We start from the raw sequence: 5,934 nt of genomic DNA, 5'->3' as shown, positions 1-5,934 counted from the left end.
AGTCTCACGGCTTGCACGCGCCAACAGGCCCGTGGGCCCGGGGCATGACAAATGGTATCAGAGTCGTTGCCGGCCGGAAGTGTAGAGCTATGTGCTATACGGGGCTAAGTGCTACACTACGTGGATGCGGTAGGAGCCACCTCTAGAGCCCGTAGAACCACCTCTAGAGCCCACATCGCCTCGCAAGTGATACTGGGATGTGACAATTGTCATGTCGTGACGACGAGGACATCGTCTTTATAAGGTGGGGTAATTATGATACCCCCATTTTAGTCCAACATGGACTAGTGTGAAGAAATAGTTGCTTAAATAGAAAAGTCCAAGGCCCAAGAACAACTAGTGCTAGCATTTTAGTAGTGAACTTTAGCTAACATCAAGTTACTCTCAGTGGGTCCTACGGCTTGCACGCGCCAACGAGCCCATGGGTCCAGGACGTGACAGAAACGACTTTATTTTTAGCTTTAGAGAGGGAAAGGAGATGCACTGATGAAAACCCAAGAAGAAAAGCAAAAAAAAAAGTACCGAATCAATGTGGAGTCACAAATGATCACATTGTATCATACACATAGGGGCTGTTTGTTTCACTAGTGGGCAAGAATTGGATTAGGAATCCGGTTTTTTTATGGATTCCTACGTATTCCATAAAAACTTTTGAGACAAGTTTGTAGTTTCATGGAATCCCTTTTTTCATTGGCTAAATACCCGTATTGTTATTTTAATTCCACCTCATTTACCAAGAAGGTATTTTAATTAGGCAAACATGCTTTAAAGTATTTTAATTGATTCAACTTACCAACAACGTCCTTTTTCTCATCGGCGACCAGTTTTCCGGTGAGAGCTCGTCACGTGCGTGGCACGTGATGACTTAAACTATTTTTTACCACTGATGTGGCACGGATTTTCTGACGTGGCAGTGTTTAAAGGCGGGAATTAACCCTCTAAAAAATCCCAATTCACCCATAGGACAAATCCGTGCCATGTCAGCAGCTAAAAAACAGTTTAAATCATCACGTGCTACGCACGTGACGAGCTCTCGCCGGAAAACTGGTCACCGATGAGAAAAATGGCCTTGTTGGTAAGTTAAATCAATTAAAATGTCTTAAAGCAGGTTTGCCTAATTAAAATATCTTCTTGATAAATGAGGTAGAATTAAAATACCAATACGGGTATTTAACCTTTTTTCATTCTATGTTTGTTTCATTACATGGAAAAATAGAATCCAACTTTTATAGAAACCCTCCAATTCCTAATATCTAGTTTGGGTCAGAATGAAATTTTTTTGGGATCAACACTGTAGCAATGGCTAGTTCAATATCCAAAACAAAAACATTATAGCAACAGCTAGTTCCAATGGCTAGCTCAATATTCAAATCTGAAACGTTGTAGCAACGGCTAGTTCCAAGGCATTGGAGGCTATAAATTTAGCTTGAGGCCTCAATTTTTTCAATGCATTCTCCATTCTTACCAATTTATAAATTCTCATTGTTTGTAATTTGCCTCCCCGACATCAATATGATATCAGAAGAATGCTCCCAAAATTATGAATTTTATTGCGACTGCAATCTCCGAACACCTATGAAAATGTGCAAGAAGGGTAAAAAAAGGAAAGGTGTTTTTGGGGGTATGCAAAATTCCCAAATAAAGAATATCATTTTTTCGAATGGGCTGATGAAAGAGGAGAAATAAGCAACCAATGAAGCCAATATGTCAAAGAAAATAGGTACAGAGATAAATATTTTTTGCAATCAAAGAGGATGAAGAAAGAATTGAGACTTATCGAAAATCAACTATTAGTTTGGAAATTTTCAACAATTTTTTGTATTATTTTAATTTTTATAAACCGCATGTCATGTACTTGTACTTGCAAAAACTATTGATGTTGTAATAAAAACTGTTATTGGAATTGAGTACAAATTCTAGTTGATATTGTATTGCTCAGGAATAGATCAACTTGTCAAAATTGATGACCCACCTATAAGTTACAGGCTTTGCCTAAACATTATCAATTCAATGTAGGCTGCAATCTTATCACATTTTGCCTCATCTGAATATAATAAACACTGTAAGTTAGATTGCATTCTCAGTAAATGCTAATCATCATCATTGCCAAATATCAACTATGGAGCACATCATGCTCCAACCACACATCAACCAATAGCAACATAACCCCAATGTTAGCATCAAAACCGACAGCAGAACAAACGCACAAAAAACCCAAAGCCAAAGAGCTAAACAAGCTCCACCTGACAGCCAAAACCCCAAACAAGCGAAGAACAATCTCAAGCTCAACAACCGACATCAACAAACCCAAGTGAAGGAGCTGAACAAGCTCAAAAACTTGCTGGCAAAAAAAACGAAAGCCAAAGAGCTACACAAGCTCCAACTAACAGGCAAAACCCCAAAGCTAAGGAGCTACACAAGCTCAAATTCCGACAACAATAAACCCAAAGTCAAGGAGATACACAAGCTCCACAAATCTGATGGAAAAATAACCCAAAGCCAAAGAGCTAAACAGGCTGGCAAAAAAAACTGAAAGCCAAAGAGCTACACAAGCTCCAACTAACAAGCAAAACCCTAAAGCCAAGGAGCTACACAAGCTCAAATTCCGACAGCAATAAACCCAAAGGCAAGGAGCTACACAAGCCCCACAAATCTGATGGCAAAATAACCCAAAGGAACAATTTTTCAAAACAGCCCCATTTTATTTTTATTTTTATTTTTAAAATCGACCGATTTTTTTTATTTACCAAAACCGGTCCGTTTTTTACCACGTCAGCCTAATCACCGTCCTAAATAGTCGGGGTTGCCAACCCCGATTATTTAGGATATAAAATTTTAAGGTTTAAGGCTTCTAATTGGGGTTTAACGTACTCCTAAATAGTCGGGGTTGGCAACCCCGACTATTTAGGAGAATGATTAGGCTGACGCGATAAAAAACGGGTCGGTTTTGATAAATAAAAAAATCGGTCGATTTTAAAAATAAAAAAAATAAAATGGGGTTGTTTTGAAAAATTGTTCTAACCCAAAGCTAAAGAAATAAACAAGCTCCACCTGACAGCCAAAACCTCAAAAAATCCAAGAACAATCTCAAGCTCAACAACCGACATCAACAAACCTAAGTGAAGGAGCTACACAAGCTCAAAAACCTAATGGCAAAAAAAACCGAAAGCCAAAGAGCTACACAAACTCCAACTAACAGGCAAAACCCCAAAGCCAATGAGCTACACAAGCTCAAAAATTCGACAGCAATAAACCTAAAGGCAAGGAGCTACACAAGCTCCACAAATCTGATGGCAAAATAACCCAAAGCCAAAGAGTTAAACAAGCTCCACCTGACAGCCAAAACCCTAAAAAAGCCAAGAACAATCTCAAGCTCAACAACCGACATCAACAAACCTAAGTGAAGGAGCTGCACAAGCTCAAAAAACTAATGGCAAAAACAATGAAAGCCAAAGAGCTACACAAGCTCCAACTAACAGGCAAAACCCCAAAGCCAAGGAGCTACACAAGCTCAAAAATCCGACAGCAATAAACCCAAAGGCAAAGAGCTACACAAGCTCCACAAATCTGATGGCGAAATAACCCAAAGCCAAAAAGTTAAACAAGCTCCACCTGACAGCCAAAACCCTAAAAAAACCAAGAACAATCTCAAGTTCAACAACCGACATCAACAAACCCAAAGCCAAGGAGCTACACAAGCTCAAAAATCCGATATCAATAAACCCAAAGGCAAGGAGCTACACAAGCTCCACCTGACAACCAAAAACCCACAGCAAAGGGGCAACAAATTAGCTTCATTTGTCATCAATAGCAAAGGAGCAACATTAAGAACTCATTGGTCATGCCTATCCATACTTACCTGTATCGAAAGTTAAAAAGTACCAATTCATTAATTACATGACGTCATAGTGTTTTCACAATAAGATTTATTACAACATTAATAGTTTGCAAATAACAAAACGATATATGTGCAACAACATATACGCGTGCACAACAAAATGCTCCATCAACATGTAATCCAAACCGAACAAATTAGTTATCAGACCAACCTTGGTCGTTAATCAGGTTGGTAATGTACCTCTGCTGACCTTCCTTGCCTTTTATGAAAAACCTTCTAACTTCACGTTCATTGTCATATAAGTGATCTAAAATCCTATCCAGAAATTCCTCAGAATATTCATTCCTATGTTCCTTCAACGCTGCAGCCAACTGCTCAATCCAATGAACAATGTGTTGATTTCTCATTGACTGAGACATTGAGTCAACAAAGGAACATAACATTTCCTCTTCACAATTTGATTTTTTAGGTTTCTTGTTAGAGGATGAATTCATGTTTTCTTTACTCTTAGACTTATATCTAGCCGGTTGTTTTTTGTTACAAGCATCAGATTGTGGTGTAGTCTCACTCTCCTCTGGAATCTCACTATCATCATCAGGAATAGGTCTGGACCTACTAGACCCAATGTTAGCATACACAGGCCTAACAAATTCACCCTTAGCTTGGTCATCACCCATGATCACTTGTAAATTTTTGAAGTGAGGGAGGGGTTTGTTTATGTACGTTTTGAACTTAGATTTGGATTTTTCTTGTAATAACAAATAATCATAAGTTGTGAACCAAATGTATTAATTACTAATGACAATGTAGATGCTGAATGTTATACCTGAGACCATGATTTTAACGTTTCGTCATCCAGTGTAATCATTTTATTTATTTCATCCCACCCAGCTCCACTTATATCAAGGCAAACCTTCATGTCATTGAATTTGTTTCTCAAGCATTTCAAGTGGTTAATGACATGTATATGAGTGAAATCAGTCCTGAATTGCATGTTGATTTTCATCACTGTCATTTTATAAGCTTCTGCCTTGAAGTTCTTGTCTGGCTTTAGCCCATCTAATGCTAATTCTGCAAGATAAGGAATGAGAACGTCATCGTGCTCTGGAAGCCAAAACTTATTAGCCACACCTCTTGAGTTCAACCTTGCCCCCAGGCCCGATTTCTTATGAGCTAATTTTTTCCCTTTTTTCATTGGTGAAGTGTGCTCCTCACCATCAACGTCATGAATAACCTTCTCTGCTGAATCACTAGTGTTTGGTGAAAATTGATTAGGTCCACTACTTTGAGAACTAGCTGTGGGAAATAGCAAACCTTGTGGACTGCTTAACATGCTCACGTATGACATTGGTTGATGTGTCATTCCACCATAATTAACATCATATAATGAGAATGGTGAGAATGTATGATGGGGTGAAGAGAAAGGTTGTGGTTGAACAGGCGTGAAGTTCATGTTTATGTTAGCAGCTGGATTTGGCGGAGCATTAGAATGAGAAGGCAGGGGCTGCTTATCTGCCTGATTGTTAACCATACCTAATATATATTGAACAAGTAGACATTATTATTAAAGAAAGCAAAATCAATATATAATATGCATGCATTTAGCAATTTGCGTTAGAAAAGGAATATATGAAACGCCTACATGTATAGAAACAACATGAAAAAAGAGAAGATGATAATCGTAGTAATGTTTAGTACATGCTAAGAAACATTAAAATGGATAGTTGCGAACAGTAAGAAAATAATACAAGTTATTACATCGAGATAGAACAAACATCACATTAAGCTAAACCACTTTCCATTGTGTTACCACCATTATACTTTGCACAATAATCCACCCACATCGCCCAAGCAATTTGATCTCGTAGCTCCTTCCATTCATTTCTTTCATCTTGATCCTCTCTCTGTGTCCTAGTTTGAGTATAATCCACCACACTTGAGTCATCTTCATTTGTCACTTCCCCATTATCTTCATCAATGTCTATATTTTCATTTAAAATATCATCATCTGGATCTTCTATAGCAATGAAATTGTGTAACACGGTACACGCTAGTACAATGTCCACTTGAGTGGGAAATGGATAATTTGGCTTCGC

This window comes from Asparagus officinalis, chromosome 6 (assembly GCF_001876935.1).
Source record: "Asparagus officinalis chromosome 6, Aspof.V1, whole genome shotgun sequence".
In the NCBI taxonomy this organism is placed as follows: domain Eukaryota; kingdom Viridiplantae; phylum Streptophyta; class Magnoliopsida; order Asparagales; family Asparagaceae; genus Asparagus; species Asparagus officinalis.
The sequence above is the reverse complement of the archived record's forward strand: the minus strand, read 5'-3'. Positions refer to the sequence as shown.